This window comes from Lagenorhynchus albirostris, chromosome 11 (genome assembly GCF_949774975.1).
Source record: "Lagenorhynchus albirostris chromosome 11, mLagAlb1.1, whole genome shotgun sequence".
In the NCBI taxonomy this organism is placed as follows: domain Eukaryota; kingdom Metazoa; phylum Chordata; class Mammalia; order Artiodactyla; family Delphinidae; genus Lagenorhynchus; species Lagenorhynchus albirostris.
Window position 1 is genome coordinate 27,152,853 of NC_083105.1, and position 15,755 is coordinate 27,168,607.

At 38.4% G+C, this 15,755-nt stretch overlaps 1 long non-coding RNA gene across 1 annotated transcript in view; it reads right to left on the reverse strand.

The window, feature by feature from the left end:
- The window catches only part of LOC132528958 (uncharacterized), a 47,750-nt gene extending 32,265 nt beyond the window's left edge, over positions 1-15,485 (reverse strand). Inside the window, exon 1 of the long non-coding RNA XR_009543345.1 lies at positions 15,399-15,485. This is a non-coding gene — a long non-coding RNA (uncharacterized LOC132528958). The remainder of the gene's footprint in view (positions 1-15,398) is intronic.
- Positions 15,486-15,755: the final 270 nt, after the last annotated feature.

Below are 15,755 nucleotides of genomic sequence, written 5' to 3' on the forward strand. Positions count from 1 at the left end.
CGGGAAGATCCCACATGCCGCGGAGCAACTAAGCCCGTGTGCCACAACTACTGAGCCTGCACTCTAGAGCCCGTGAGCCACAACTACTGAGCCCACGTGCCACAACTACTGAAGCCCGCATGCCTAGAGCCCGTGCTCCACAACAAGAGAAGCCACCGCAATGAGAAGCCCGCGCACTGCAACGAAGAGTAGCCCTGCTCACCACAACTGGAGAAAAGCCCGCACGCAGCAACAAAGACCCAACGCAGCCAAAAATAAATAAATGAATAAATAATTTTTTAAAATGTGGACTATGGCTGGGCTGACTTGGGTTCAGGACTAGGCTCTGCTTCTGAAGGGCTGTGTGACTTGGGACAGGTGGCCTTATCTTACTGAATCTTGGTTTTCCCATTTGGAAAATAGGGATAATAACAATGACTACCCCGTGTGAGGATGAAACAAGATAATGCATATAGGGCACTTAGCACAACACCTGCACACAGTAACCCCGGGTAACTGGTAGTGGTGACTGTCACAGTCATTGCTGAGGCGGTTGTTATCACAGGGTAGCCTGTTAAGCTGAAGGCGGCTTAGACTCAAAGGTCTGGATTTTGAGCTATTTTTGCAAGCAACGAACTACTAAAAATAGGAGGCAGTGTTTACTCTCATAGCTTCGGGGAACAGCTATGACTTGGTCTCTGACCAAGTAGATTCAGTGGTGGAATAAATGGCCTTCCAACTGCCTCTCAGCTCAGACCACATCCTGACTGGACCTCACTCCAGGGAGGTTTGGACAACCTAGAAAAGCAGCCCAAGCAAAGTTCGATAGGCCAGGCCCTTTGGAAGGCTTCCCAAGAGGAGTGGGCCTATGGTCTTTCCTTTTTTACCTAGGAAAATGCCAAAAGGGCACTTCCTGGGTTCATCTCACCACCACCACCTAGCACCCCATGTAGTGCTAGGTCCAATGTCTTAGGGAATCACAGAACACAGGGCTCTGAGGCAGAACATAGCCTCCTTACTTCCCAGGAGCTGAGCAGTGAAGGGGACTTATGCTACAACCCACCCTGTGGACCATCCTGACCATAATCCTAGGAGTCAAGAACCACCCAAACTTGATCCACTGCTGGTCCAAGGGACCCATCAAAGAGTAGAGACTCACCTCCAGAAACAATACCTCCCAAAGTCTCTTAGAGACCTGCCATATGTCTTTGAACCTTAATTGGAAACTGTATATATTTCCTGGATTTGATGTTTCCAACTATAGAAAATATGATCTAAATGCCAAAATATTGTGTAGCTCACCTGACTTCATACACACACATATGGTATGTATGTGTGTTATGTATGTGTGTACGTGTGTGTGTTCTACAAATACGGAGGATTGACAATTTTCTTTTTCTCACTTCGTCTTGACCCGCATCTTGCAATCTATAATATGTGCCATGTACATCTAAGCCTATAGTGGTATCACAGTCACCAGCAAGTGACGAATGATGTCTAATCTCTTAAAGACTTTTTTATTATAACTATTTTATTTTTGTTATCAAAATTTTGGTGAAAATTTCCCAGTAAAGTCAAAAGAGAAGGGAATAGGAGCCAAGAATAAAAAAAGATTGTTGCACAGTGTATCAAGATATTATATGACGCATCAAGAGTGAGTACCCATGCTTACTTTTTACCCACACATAGATACAAAAGTATTGATAGAATCACAGATCCTAGGGTTTGAAAGGGATTTAAGATTATCCACACATTGGTTAGCTGAAAAACACTAACACAATAATCTGCAGACAATATGACTGTCTACATTAAAAAATCTAAAAGACTCTTTGACAAACCAGTAGAATTAAAAAGGTTGTTGGATACAAATGAACATTCAAAAAAAAAAAGTTATCCCATATCCCAACAGAAAACTAATAGAAGGTATAATTTAAAAACAAGATTCCAGGGCTTCCCTGGTGGTGCTGTGGTTGAGAGTCCGCCTGCCAATGCAGGGCACGCGGGTTTGTGCCCCAGTCCGGGAAGATCCCATGTGCCGCAGAGCGGCTGGGCCTGTGAGCCATGGCCGCTGAGCCTGCGCGTCCGGAGCCTGTGCTCCGCAACGGGAGAGGCCACAACAGTGAGAGGCCCGCGTACCACAAAAAAAACAAAACAAAACAAAAAACAAAACAAAACAAAAAAACAAGATTCCATTAACAGCAGCAACAAAAACTTGGGGAACTTATAAACAAATATAACAAAGGAAATACAAGATCTTTATGCATAAAGCTTGATTGAGGCATGAAAAGATCTAAATATATTAAAGGATATGCCATGCTCAGGTATGGGATGGGAAGACTCAAAGATGGCAATTCTCTCCAAATCAATCTATAAGTTCATTGCAATTACAATTAAAATCCATAATTTTTCCCATGGCACTTGATAAGTTGATCCATAAGTTAATATCAGAACAAAAAAAATAACGAAGATAACCTAGAAGAGCAAGGCCATTCCTCACGGCCCTGCCAGCTCCCTCACTCCCCCACCTCTGATAATCCGAACCACAGTATCCTATTTTATCATTTTCACACAGTTACAGATATGCACAATTATCTCATTTATTCATATATTTATATATTTAGGACAAGGGTTTTGCCTTATTTACCACCATATTCCCAGGGTCTGGAGCAGCACCTAGCACATAGTAGGTACTCGATAAATATTAGTTGACTTCTTTATGTAAAATTTAAATACATACAAAACTATGCTACATGGTATTTATAGGCTCCTAGTTATGTTGTAAAAGATTGAAAATATGGACAGGAAGGATACACAATACCTTTAGGGTAGAGTTTATCTCGGGGGAGGGTAGGCGGTCAATAGGCTCAGAGAGTAAGACAAAGAGACCTTAAACTCAATCTGTGATTTTTTTTTTTTTAATTTGGAAGGCAATACAACAACATGTATGAAATCTGTTTATCTGAGTGGTGGTTATGAAGTATTGTTACAGTATTCTCTGTACTTTTCTGATCAAGGTATTTCATGATGAAAATGGGTGTTGTTTTTTTTTAAAGATTGATTTGAAATAAAATTATATAGACAGAGAACAAATCAATAGTTGCCCAGGGTTAGGGATGGGAGGATGGTGACTCTAAATGGGTAGCATGAGGGAGACCTTAACAGTGATTAAGAAGTTTGCATCCTGATTTCGGGGGTGGCTACACTAATCTGCTGGTGATAAAATGGCATAGCACTATGCATACACTTTATACCAATGTCAGTTTTCAGGTTCGGCTTGTGCTACAGTTATATACGATGTAACCACTGGGGGAAACTTGATGAAGGGTACACAGTTCCTCTCTGTCCCTCTCTGTACTATCTTTGCAACTCTTTATAATTTTTATATAATATAAATTTATAACTATTTCAAAAATTTTACAAATAGGAAAATATGTAGTTTACCCAAAATAACATTGTTTCTAGTTAACAGATGAGACAAGTGAGGCCCCTAAGAACAAAAGTGATTTGTAGTAGGTGGCGTATGGGGCAGGACAGGGAGGCCTGCAGCACCTGTAGTTTTCTTTGAACAATCAAGTCAGCAAATGCGCGGGTCTAGATCCCTTGGTAGCCCTTCCTTTGATATAACAGTGACTCCCAGGGACTGACTCAGGCTGCATAGCAAGGCTGGAGATCCCAGATATTAGATCATAGATCAGATGTTAAAATCGGATAACCTGGCTTCAAATCCCAGCTCTGCCACTTGGTAAAGGGATGGCCTTCTATTTCAACCTCTTTGAGCCTCATCTTCTTCATCATCTTCTTCATCTGCATGTGATTATATGCCACTCATGGTGTTTAAATCAAATAATACATGTAAAGTGCTCGGCATAAAACTTGCCACATAGTAAGCGTGCAATTAAAAGTCAAGAAACACAGCCTATTACCTGTGAAATAAACCCAAATACATCTACTGTTTGTCCCAAGGACTGGCCTATGCATGAAACCGTCTAACCACATAATCCGGTTTTTGTGCTAGGTGAGATGTGAAGGGTCTTATTGTGAAGTATTAAATTGTGGGTAAGTGGAGGTAGGGATAAGGACAGGGGTGAGGCAAACTCAATAAAATTACCACAATTGCCTATTAGAAAATAGCTGGGAGAACCATATCCCCACCAGAAAAAGAAAAGAATATAAACCAAAATGGCTCACTGTGTTTGTGTAACCCTATAGACGACAGTAAGGTATAATCACAAATTCAATGCCAAGAGAATATACAGACTCTATTAGATTAACCAGACGTAAAGCCAAAAATAGCTGTATACTTAAAGTTCCCAAAGACTACTGCAAGACTATAGATTACGGTTGTTTAAAATTAAAAAGAAAAATGAGGGCATTTCTTTTCTTTTGGTCATGAACCAACTAAATTTAAAACTACTGAAACTAGATTTAATCTGTGAGAGGAGACGGACCAGGCTCCACTTTCAGTTGGCCGAAGAAAAGCATTCCAGCTCCAGGAGCGTTCACACACACAAGAAATTGGAGACTGCATTTATTCTCAAAAGGTACATTAAAGTTGACAACAATTCCACTTGAAATTCTGAAATCAGAACAACAAAGGATGGTAAAAAGAACTGGTCTTTCAACTGAATTTGTAATGACAGGGTCTGCAACATGTCTTTAGAAATACATAAATCAGGTATCTAAAAGAAGGAACAATCTAAAATGCAACTCATTTTTAAAACTAAATCACAAAAATTAGTCAAAATATGTGAAGGATTCCTGAAGTATCAGGAATTAGAATTAGAATTCTATTCTATTAGATTCTATTCTATTAGAATCAATCAAATACATGTCTACTATAAAAAGAAAAAAAAGTCAAGAATATTTTATTTTCAGTAATGAGTGAGACTCCAAAAGCAGGACCATCCCCCCTCACAAACGCTTTTAAATCAGCAACACTTATAACAAAAAGTGTTACAGGATTTTAAGAACACTAGTAAATCTAAGTTTAACATCCATCACATATTTTGCAAAAGAAATAAAGTCGAGGTAATAAAAGAACTCTCAGTAAATCCCTACTTTTAAAGTATTGCTGACCAGAAGAATCAGTACCTTGTGTTTCTGGTTGGATTATTCAATTTGCTAATTCTGTTAATTGTCCATTGTTAATTCAATGTTAACAGAATGTAGTAAAATTTTCTTAAGGTACTGGTTATATAATGGTGAAATTCTTTTAAAATTTTTATTTAAAACACAAAGATCAATGGTCTACAAGTACAAATTTCTCCCTTAATTTCCAGTGTCTGAGAGCTGATACTTCCCACTAACTCTCTTATACAACATTCTTACTAGCAATGTGGGTAAATATGTATTCATATTGTCAGTCAGAACAACAGAATTCTCTGCAATGAATTAATTTCATATTAACTATAAAAGAAAAAAAGAATTACATCTAAAGAAATAAGATAAGAATAATAAAAGGAACCAGAATATTTCTTCTCATAGACAATAAAAATGGAAAAAATCATGTCAATTCCATTAGTAAATTGTTAATTAAAAGATGGATTTGGGAAAGAGTATCTTCTAAAGTCTTAATGGATTTTAAAAATTAGAAAAGTTGGACAGTAGAGATTATAATAGTCAAGAAACATCTTTGTTTCACTTTTAAGCTTTCTTACAGAATATGTAAAGAGCTGTAAAAATGAAAGTACTGTAATAATGAAGGTCAATTTTAGTCAAAGTAAGAAAAGGAGATTCAAAATTAAGCTAAAATTTCCTATCTCAATTCCCTATCTTGATGTTATCTACATTCTTCCCTAAATTTAAAACCATTTTTAACTTGAATTCATTCTCATGAGAATTCAGATTATAAAAATGCATGTATGTGAAAATGTTAAGAGCACCTGAACTTAGAAATCAATTTATTTTTCCCTTCTTATTTCAAAAACAATTTATTTACAGATTTCTAAACCAAGTAATCCCCCAGGTGCTTCCTGCCAGTTGGGAAGAACATTCTATTTAGGGACAACATGAAACAACACATTTCACCTCCTCTCTCTTCCTGCTGGCTTCTAATGTGTCACTGGGAAACTGAGAGTTTGAAATTAAGAGTTTTGATTAGACAGGTTTTCTGTGCCTGTTGGTTTATTTCCTTTAAGGCATTAAGTCTCTGTATGATAATGAAGTAGCTTATAAAGCCACTGAGATTCAGACATTAAATGGGAAATTTAGTTTAGTTTAGTTGTTTCCCCCTTTTTGCTGAGAGCTAAATCCTATTCTGAAGTGACTGTGTCCTTGTTTAAGATGTTTTGAGGGTGGTGAAAGAGCTGGGTTTTGAAAGAGCTGTTTTCCAAAAAAGCAGGTAATTTGTGAAATAAAATACTTGTCAAAATTCTGCAATTCCCAAAGAGTTGGCTATAATCTAAAAGGTATTTGGGGGAGCTACTATAATCATTTATGAAAAAATTTACGAACAAGTTGAGTTACAACTTTTTTGAAACTTGATTTATATCTTTGTTTCATCTGTAATAAGTGTTAACTATTTAAAAACTTAAAAATAAGAAATGAAGTGTTTTTGTATAGGTGGAATGCTTTAAGCATTTGGCATCATAAGCAGATCAAATATCCCATGGGGGGTAGAATCGAGATACAGAGTCTGAACACTGTGGTAATAACCACAGGCAAAGTTAATCCCCTCTCCAGAACCACCTTTCACTTGCAGGAAATCAATTTAGCTGTCCCTTGAACTGGCCACTCCTCTGGTATCATGAGTTGGTGCAAAGGATAAGTGGTTGGTATGCAAAGAAACAAACACAAAAAGAGAGACAGAGAAGAGAGAGAACTAGGATAAGGAGATAGAGAGTGGGGATGACAGACAGTTGTTAAAGAAGGAACTTTATTCCATAGTTGTGCTTAATCAATGTCTTTTGATCAGAACTAATGGAAGATGGTATTATTGCACATTTTAAAAAATGTGTTTTCAGATTCTGCCCTAGGATTTCTCAAGACAGTCAGTTGTTTTAACTGGAGCCACAGGCAAAGCATGAAGCCATGTGCATATCTCGTAGCTCTGGATGTCTCTGGTCATGCGGGGTCTGAGGTTCTCAGGCTGCTGGGCCAGGCCTTTTGCTGGTTCTAAAGGCCTGGGGCAGACACTTAACACTCCAGAGACATCCTCTGTGGAACAGAGACTTAACTTCCAGGTCATTTAATTAGCAAATGAACAACCTTATTTGGTCTGAATACTAAATATACTGTTTAAAATTTAACAGCTTTTTAAGGAAAACCGTCAATTTATAGTTAACAATTTAAAAGACAGTAACTTATTTAAACCTGAAATATTAATTGGTGCAACCTTTTTGGAATATGATTTGGAAATATCCATTAAAATGTTAATGTCTATAACCTTTGACCCTAAAATTTCATTGCTAGAAATTTACTCAACATATATATTCCCACAGATACACAGCAACATTAGCACAGAGGTTTACTCTGTGATGTTTACTGCATCATTGTTCATAATACCAGAAAGCTGGAAACAACCTAAATGCCCACTGGTAGTGGGGGTTGATTCAATCGGCGATGGTGCATTCATACCATGAAATACTGTACAGATGTCAAAAGAATGATGTAAAGTTTTTTGTTACCATAAAAGATATATAAAGCTATCCAGCTATAGCGAGGTCCCAAATTTTAAATTAAAAAAGCAAACTGCAGAACAGAATGCATAGTATGATACTATTTGTTTATGCTTTTTAAAAACGATTTAAATATATGCGTATTTTGCATTAAAAAAAATTCCGGAAGAAATAAAAGAAACTTTTAGTGATAGTGACCTCTGGAGAGTGGGACTAGGCGTTTTTGCAATTTTATTTTTCACTTCATACCCTTCTGAACGGATTCGATTTCTAATCATGGTAATAACCACGTTATTACTTTTAGAATAACTGAAAAACTAGCTAATAATAAGAGCTTATACTAAACCTACATTAACAGAAACAGAGCGATGCTCTTTTATGGGACAGTCCTCGGAAGCCACTTTGCCTAATCACGTTCTCATCTCTACCAGGATAACTAAGCCTACGCGAACGGACGTTAACCCATTAGCTACACAGCAGAATGTTCAACACAGCCGTTTACTCTGCATACCACAGTCACCTGGGGTGTTTCCACTATTAAACACGTTGACGTCGGTCAGTTTCTAAACATCTTTCTTCCGACGCTAAGTTCCATGAGATCCAGGAGCCCGGAGCAGCGCCGCCGGGACGCGCCTGGGAGGAGCTGCCTCGCCACAGCCGCGATTGCGCGATTGATCTCCGCACTCAAGCCGGCTACACACAAAGAACTTTTTCTACATCACCCAGTGGCGCCAGGATCACTTCCCTGTCAACAGCCTGTGTGCACGTCGCAGACTTTAGAGCCAGCCCCTGTAGCAACTCCGTTTGAAAATTCTCATGTAGAAAGGGCAGGAATTCTCGTAAGATTCCTCCTCCGGCAAACAGACACACTTTCTTGTCCTCACTCCTGTCTTTTTCATTCTCCCTTAACTAGTTCCTAGAAATATCCACCCGGGCTATTTCGTTTCTAGTCTTATGTCTATAAATCAAAGTCAACTGTTTCCAGTCTCTCCTACTGAGTCTTGGTTTTTACCTCCTTGATTAACCATAAAACTTCTCTCCTCTGGGGCTTCATTAACCTGCGCATTAAAGTCTTTTAGAAATGTTGGGTTTGACGTTCTGGAGCCTAAATATTTCTTCTAAATCTAAAATATTCCTCCACTAAAATTATATTTCAAAGAAGCAGCTTTTGAAAAATAGTCATTTTGCTGCTAGTATTCTGAGGCTTAACTGCAGTGTCACAAGTAGAAACTTGTTATCTGGCCAGTTAGTGTTAAGGGGGAAGCCAGTACGTTTAAAGAATTAACTCATCATATTACTTAGTAATCTCTCTCATTTCTCCACAAACAATCTCTAACTTGCTCTTCAAATATTTATAACATAAATGAAGGAAAGGATTGTGATTCTCACGTGTAACTTGGGAAGCTAATTTTTCTGCAGTCTATTTCTCCCAAGCCTTGCTTTCCCTCCCTCCAATAAAACAGTAAGAACAGTAAATGGCAATCAAATCTCAAGGTTTAACCCCAGAGTAGTCTCTCTGGTTACTAGATTGAGAAATATTATCAGAAAATAAGGGGAAAAGGTGCCTTTTTCTAAAAGTTTGGGGGCTAGTCTAGTGTCAGTAGCTGAAACTGTACTATATTGGTAACTCTTAATAGTCTAGATACTTGCTTATTTTTGTCATAAATCCATAGTAACAATGGATTTGTTTGTCAGCCTTCTCAGCTTTGGCACTAATGGAAGGTGCTGTTAACAGCCCTCAAAACTGAAGTTCCTTTATTTCTTCTGCCACTTGAGAAAAAATTCTGCCACAAAATTCTAATAACACTAAGTTCCTACGAATCAATTTGGAAACATCTCAATGTGTTTTTCCTAGAAAAAGTGCCAGACATCAATTTTATCTGGCAACCATCAAAGTATATCAGACCACAAAACTATACATTCCTGGACCTCACAAGAAGCATGGCAAAGAATTTCAGCCAGCCAACCAAAGTGTTCAGGGGCAACTCCATCTGTAGTGTACAACTTGGGTAACAACGCTGAAATTAACCACTGCTACCAAGACAATAATACCCCCGCCCCCCAACCCACCAAGAAAAGTAATGGGTGGAAATTTCAAATCCACCTTCTCAATTTCTGGTTTGTGATTCCATAGGATTATTTAACCCACCAGCACACTAATCTCACTTTCACAAAGACAACCAGAAAGCCTAAGTAAATGGAATTTTTATGTGCACATTCTGTGTTATTTCATGTGAAGACAAGTGACACAAAACATGGGAATTTAGGGAAAAGAACCATTTCCTAGAATGTCACCATTGGTATAACTTCTGTAACTAGAGTATGGTATACTTGATGTACATAGTGACCTTGCAACAGAAAGTGACTTTGGAATCTATCAGTCATTTGTTCAACACCTAAAATGAAAAACATAGTGGGGATTAAAAGGCACTTCCTGTACAGAATTTGCCATCTAGCTAGAGAAGATACCACTTTAAGAGTTCAAAAAGTTGTAAGACTGGAGGTGGAGAGGAGGGGAGCAAGGGATGATTGTTTTTCCTTATGTCTTTCCATACTCCTTGGTTTTTTTGAACCACGTTGCATGTATGACTTTGATAAAAGTGTAAGAGCTACATAACAATAGCACAGGGAAGGAAGGAGCAGGTAACAAGCAATACGAATAATTCTACTTTAGCCAGAAACTCAATGGGGGAAATAGGGTACATGCAGATCCTTCCCTCTGCTTTATGTCCCAGATCAAGTTCACTCTGTCTCCAGAATCTCCCACAAATTCTTCCCCTTCGCCCTCCTCCCCACCACTGCCTTGGGCTGCAATGACCTCCCCACAATCACCTTCCTCTGATGCATGAGTTCTGACATTTTCTGACCCCTTCAGCAGTCCAGAAAAGACTGTGGACCCCATCTCAGAATACTGTGTTTACATCATAAAATTAAATACACAAATCACAAAAGATGAATTCTATGAAAAAATGCATATGTCAAATTATTTTTAAGTTCTGACATAAATTCATGCATACTTCTTTATTAATTCATTAAATGACAAGATGTACAAGATGTAGCTGTGGGTCTAATGCCTACAGTAATTTTTTTTTTTTTTTTTTGCGGTACACGGGCCTCTCACTGTTGTGGCCTCTCCCATTGCGGAGCACAGGCTCCGGACACGCGGGCCCAGCGGCCATGGCTCACGGGCCCAGCCGCTCCGCAGCACGTGGGACCTTCCTGGACCGGGACATGAACCCGTGTCCCCTGCATCGGCAGGCAGATTCTCAACCACTGCACTACCAGGGAAGCCCTGGCTACAGTAATTTTGGTTTAGTGAAAAGTGTAAAGGATATTTTGAGATATCTGCAACACCTGTATTATTATATCAAAATACCTGATTTCTGTTGGTGATAAACTCACATCTTCTGCTAATTCTACTGTGATCTGTTGCCCAGATTCATATTTGAAAAAAATGTTCAATTTCAGTTAGAGGTTAGTGACAATGTTAATTTTTTCCCTGTCCAAGTTCATAGATCCCAAGCTTTCTATCCATGGGTCCCTTGCAAGTCAAAGGACTGGGATAAGAAGCCCTGATCTAGGGTCATGGCCGACCAAACCACCCTCCACAATGCTACAAATCTTATGCCGTCATTCTCCTGCTCAAAACTCTTCAATAGCTCCCTTGCTTCACAGGTAAAATACAAACTCTTCTGAAAGGCAGGTAAAGCCCTTGCCTTGTTCTCTGCTTACCAACTGAGGCTTATCCACACTTGGGTTTCGTCTTTTGCATTTGAAGCTCCACCCACAACGGTATGTTCTCCCCTTGGGACTCCTTCACCCTCCTTGTCAGGCCAACTCTTTCTTAAGTGCCAGGTCAAAAGCCACCTCCTCCTCTCTGATGCCCTCAAGCAGACCCAGGTGTTTCAACTCAGTTTCCACTGCTCTTTGTGTATACCTTCTTATATTGATTATTGTATTGCATTATAATTGCTGGCATGTGTGTCTCCCTACTACTCACAATCTCCCTGACGGTGGTGACTGTGTTTTAACTTTCTCCAGGACTTTGCCTCCTGCCTGGCACATGTAGATGCTCCGAAAATATCTGTTGAATGATGCAGTGAATGAATGCCTAAATAAATCAAAGAGCTAAATATGAAGAGGGAAAGGCAAAGATTACAGTGTCTAATCTGGGTTAATGGAGAAAAAGTGAAATGGAGTATAAAAGAAAATACTGTGTTCATAAAATTTTACGTTAAGGACATTTCACATATTCTAAATTTTTCAAAGATCATCCATGAATGCAGTAGAAGATAATTGTCCATTAAAACACAGCAGTTGTTCTGGTATTCTGATTATACATAAATATGCTATATAAAAAGACCTCAACCTAAAAATAGGTTGCATTCCAAAATAAGGTTTGCAAACCAGTTGTCTAGAATTTAGAATACAATTTCCCTCAGAAGCCAGTTAAAACCGGTGATCATACAAAAGCCCATTTGATTTGTAATGTGCCTGTGGCTCCATGTTTAATTGAAAAGTGGTAGAAAATAATACTATTCAATACTATTGCAATAGCCAGTTAAGCAAAAGAGTAAGCAGAAGTGAATGTGAACATCATTTATCTTGAATATTAACAATTAGAAGAAAGATAGGTTTAATTTTAGCAGGGTAAGGAAGCCCAGGGAGGTATTTGTGAAGATCAGAAGAAACTTCTGGTTATTTCAGCAGCAAAAGATAGTAGCCCTAGATCTTTTTTTTTTTCAATTGAAGTATAGTTGATTTAAAATATTGCATTGCATTAATTTCAGGTGTACAGCATAGTGATTTGGGTGTTGGGGTTTTTTTTTTTGCAGACTGTATTGCTTTATAAGTTGTTACAAGATATTGACTGTAATTCCTTGTGCTATACAGTAAATCCTTGTTGCCTATCTATTATATGTATAGTAGTTTGTACCTAGTTCTGTAATATGTATAATTTCATTTCAAGACTTAAGACCTTTCCTTTCGGCCCACAAATGACTCACACAAAGGAAAAAGAGAAATTATTTTTGCAATACTTGAAAAAGTTTTGGAAGACAAAGAGGAAGGAGGAATGGAGTTAAAAAGTCTATGTGTAAAAGTCCTCAACAAAAAAAAGCAAACAGAATCCAACAGAGCATTAAAAGGATCATAAACCATGATCAAGTGGGGTTTTTTCCAGGAATGCAAAGATTCTTCAATATACACAAATCAATCAATGTGATACACCATATTAACATATTGAAGGAGAAAACCATATGATCATCTCAACAGATGCAGAAAAAGCTTTTGACAAAATTCAACACCCATTTATGATAAAAACCCTCCAGAAAGTAGGCATAGAGGGTACTTACCTCATCATAATAAAGGCCATATATGACAAACCCACAGCCAACATCATTCTCAATGGTGAAAAACTGAAACCATTTCCTCTAAGATCAGGAACAAGACAAGGTTGTCCACTCTCACCATTATTATTCAACATAGTTTTGGAAGTTTAGCCACAGCAATCAGAGAAGAAAAAAAAAAAAAAGGAATCCAAATTGGAAAAGAAGAAGTAAAGCTGTCACTGTTTGCAGATGACATGATACTATACATACAGAATCCTAAAGATGCTACCAGAAAACTACTAGAGCTAATCAATGAATTTGGTAAAGTTGCAGGATACAAAATTAATGCACTGAAATCTCTTGCATTCCTATACACTAATGATGAAAAATCTGAAAGAGAAATTAAGGAAACACTCCCATTTACCATTACAACAAAAAGAATAAAACACCTAGGAATAAACCTACCTAAGGAGACCAAAGACCTGTATGCAGAAAACTATAAGACACTGATGAAAGAAATTAAAGATGATACAAACAGATGGAGAGATACATTATGTTCTTGGACTGGAAGAATCAACACTGTGAAAATGACTATACTACCCAAAGCAATCTACAGATTCAATGCAATCCCTATCAAACTACCACTGGCATTTTTCACAGAACTAGAACAAAAAATTGCACAATTTGTATGTAAACACAAAAGACCCCAAATAAACAAAGCAATCTTGAGAAAGGAAAACAGAGCTGGAGGCATCAGGCTCCTGGACTTTAGACTACACTACAAAGCTACAGTAATCAAGACAGTATAGTACTGGCACAAAAACAGAAATATAAATCAATGGAACAGGATAGAGAGCCCAGAGATAAACCCACGCACATATGGTCACCTTATTTTTGATAAAGGAGGCAAGAATATACAATGGAGAAAAGACAGCCTCTTCTATAAGTGGTGCTGGGGAAACTGGACAGCTACATGTCAAAGAATGAAATTAGAACACTCCCTAACACCATACACAAAAATAAACTGAAAATGGATTAAAGACCTAAGTGTAAGGCCAGACACTATAAAACTCTTAGATGAAACATAGGCAGAACACTCTATGACATAAATCACAGCAAGATCCTTTTTGACCCACCTCCTAGAGAAATGGAAATAAAAACAAAAATAAACAAATGGGACCTAATGAAACTTAAAAGCTTTTGCACAGCAAAGGCAACCATAAACAAGACGAAAAGACAACCCTGAGAATGAGAGACAATATTTGCAAACAAAGCAACTGACAAAGGATTAATCTCCAAAATTTACAAGGAGCTCATGCAGCTCAATTATCAAAAAAACAAACAATCCAATCAAAAAATGGGCAGAAGACCTAAATAGACATTTCTCCAAAGAAGATATGTAGATTGCCAACCAACACATGAAAGGATGCTCAACATCACTAATGATAAGAGAAATGCAAATCAAAACTACAATGAGGTATCACCTCACACCAGTCAGAATGGCCATCATCAAAAAATCTACAAAATAATAAATGCTGGAGAGGGTGTGGAGAAAAGGGAACCCTCTTGCACTGTTGGTGGGAATGTAAATTGATACAGCCACTATGGAGAACAGTATGGAGGTTCCTTAAAAAACTAAAAAAAGAACTACCATATGACCCAGCAATCCCACTACTGGGTATATACCCTGAGAAAACCATAATTCAATAAGAGTCATGTACCACAATGTTCACTGCAGCTCTATTTACAATAGCCAGGACATGGAAGCAACCTGAGTGTCCATCGGTAGATGAATGGATAAAGAAGATGTGGCACATATATACAATGGAATATTACTCAGCCATAAAAAGAAACGAAATTGAGTTATTTGTAGCGAGGTGGATGGACCTAGAATCTGTCATACAGAGTGAAGTAAGTCAGAAAGAGAAAAATAACTACCGTATGCTAACACATATATATGGAATCTAAAAAAAAACAAAAAACCATGGTTCTGAAGAACCTAGGGGCAGGACAGGAATAATGACGCAGACATAGAGAATGGACTTGAGAACATGGGGAAGGGGAAGGGGAAGCTGGGACGAAGTGAGTGGCATGGACATATATACACTACTAAATGTAAAATAGACAGCTAGTGGGAAGCAGCCACATAGCACAGGGAGATCAGCTTGGTGCTTTGTGACCACCTAGAGGGGTGGGATAGGGAGGGTGGGAGGGAGACGCAAGAGGGAGGAGATATGGGGATATATGTATACATATAGCTGATTCACTTTGTTATAAAGCAGAAACTAACAGACCATTGTAAAGCAATTATACTCCAATAAAGATGTTAAAAAAAAAAGTGGGGGGGGGCGGCCATGTGTGTTCTGTAAAGTTTACCTGAAGTCAAATTGGTCAAGCTGGGGAGGAAAAAAAAAAAAAAAAAAAGAAAGGTATACATGGCATGAAATATGTGGTGATTATTACTGGTGCTCACCTAATTTGTCTGTTTTTCTCCTCCTCCTGGGCACATGGAGGACTGGACTGCCTGGCCCTGGTGGTTGGGTGGCACCATTTTGCAGAGTTCTGGCCAATGAGTTGGGAATAGAAGTGACAGCATTTAAATGTCAACAAGACATCCTTGGATTTCTCCTTTCCCACTGGCTCCCATCACGTTTGAGGAGGCAGCTGCTTTGCCAGCCTTGGCTCCAGAATGACTAAGAGAAGAGTTTCCCTGGTGACACATGTATGGGTAGAGAAATCTGTGTTACTTTAAGAAGCAAACCTTTGTTGTTTTAAGCCTCTGAGAATTTGGGGTTGTTTGTTTTGCAGCATAACCTAGTTTATTATGACT